Source organism: Chondrus crispus, genomic scaffold (assembly GCF_000350225.1).
Source record: "Chondrus crispus Stackhouse genomic scaffold, scaffold_34, whole genome shotgun sequence".
NCBI classification, from domain to species: Eukaryota; Rhodophyta; class Florideophyceae; order Gigartinales; family Gigartinaceae; genus Chondrus; species Chondrus crispus.
The window spans coordinates 466,115-468,141 of record NW_005179250.1 but is presented as its reverse complement, the minus strand read 5'-3'; positions in this window follow the sequence as shown (position 1 = coordinate 468,141).

The window sequence follows — 2,027 nt, the reverse complement described above, 5'->3', positions numbered from 1 at the left end:
AGGCCAATGCTCGACGAGCGTCTTCAGCACCTTGGGTATAATTCAAGGTCTTCGACGGGGGCTTGCTCAGCACTACCCGACGGGATCGTAATTGTGTAGCAGCGCTACGACAGACGTGTTGCCCGATGGCTAAAAACACCCTCACCAGCGCGATCGCAATCGCGGTAGGTGGTACCAACTCTGTCTTATACAGTAAGACCTTCGACGGAGGCGTCGTCGCAACAGCCTTCCGACGGAACTTGAAACAGTAGCAGCGCTACACGACGTGTTGCCCGATGGCTAAAACACCTACACCGGATCGGTCGCAACCGACTCCAGTGGAACCAACACAATTAAGGGAAAAATAGAGATAGAAGTAGAAAAGAATAGGGAAATAAAGGAAAAAGAAAAAGGGAACCCCCGACCGCAAAGGATGCCGTAGGCTTAGGTAAAAGGGAGCGTCTTGGTAGAGACGGACTTCGACCAAGGCGACATTCAACTCTGGCAACTCGGGTTACCTTTACTAACTTGGTGGTCAGAGGGCTAAGGTATATATCGCCCGGCCGGAGTCACTACAGTAGCTCGCGGCGCTAGATCCTAAATCTAATCTAATGTCAGCAAAATTAATGCCAACTAATTAACTAAATAAAATAAAATAATTAGAAATTAAAACTGTGCAATTATTCACACGTGTGTCCCCCAACCTGGACTACTTTTCATATCCAAATATTTTCCTTTCTTTTCACCCCCCTTTCCAGGTGCGTATTGCACTACAATAGTTCGCTCGGGGTTCGAAATAAAACCAGCAAACGTGAGCTTGGCGTCGTCAATTAGCTCGTCGAGTGACGATTTCCTCCAAAGGAGTTGTTCTCAGGTAGTTGTCACTCCCCTTTGTTTCTCTCGAGTAACTTCCCCCTCAGTCTTCGCTTATTCTTGTAGAGTTGCAATTCGGGAGGCGCCGCGTCGCGTCGTGTCGTCGACATCACAACCTAGAAGGAATACCAACAAAAACAAAACAGGGACTGAACTAGAAACGACTTGAAGATAAACACTTGATCCCCTCGATGAGGACGTCGGGTAGACTTTCGTTCCTGACGAAGCCGACAAGAACGACAAAACTATTTGTCCACCCCGTACGGTAAAACTTCGCGCGTTAGATCCCGCACTTTCCCAGGCCGCTCGCGCTACTGACGGTCCGACGGTCACGGCCTCGCTTCAATCTCGGTCTTCCAATTCTCGGCGAGTGACTTGCGGATCGGTGTCCGCGATGCGGGGTTGTGTTCCTGTCTTCACATAAAAAAAGTAAACGGGACAGAACCCAAAATAGAAACGAAAAGGAGCAAAACACCCTGGAAAACAAGTAACGCATTGCCTTGTGTCCCCTCATAAAAAAAATCCTCATAACATTTTCCTCTCAAGTTCCTACGGACGGGTGCGGATCCTTGATCCAAACGTTACTTCACGTGCGCACCACTGCGACGCGTGATCATATGTAATTTGCACATTGTCTCCACCTGGGACCACAATAACTTCCTCATTTCTTGACAGGGCGACACTCACCGCTCCGTCCATGTGCGGGGGGGCGACGCAGACTTGCCTATCTCACTTTCTCTCTCCTTCTCGTCATGCCCTATGATCCCTACTCCTACGACTACCCTTGTTTTCTAACTTCGCACTGCGTTCCACAGAACCTATTCTGACTTGCCAACCCTCTGACAGAGGCTACCCCGCTTGTGCGCGCGCGACTTGCGGCGGCAAGGGTAACTTCTTTCTTCGGAAATATCTTACAACTGCGCTGCGCGGCAATGATGCGACTGGTTCCCACGTCGCGTCCTTCTTCTCATATCCATACCATTTCACCTTGAGGATTAATTCCTCATCTTGATACCCGTGATCGATGATCTTTTCTATCACGTACTCGGCGTTTTCATTTTCTTCCTCGCGTCTGGGGTTAATTTCTTCCCCCTCCTGAAGATTCTCCGACTCCTCCAACTCTTCTGAATTACTTGTCCTCCGTAGGTCTTGCGGTATCTCCGCTGACAGGTTTC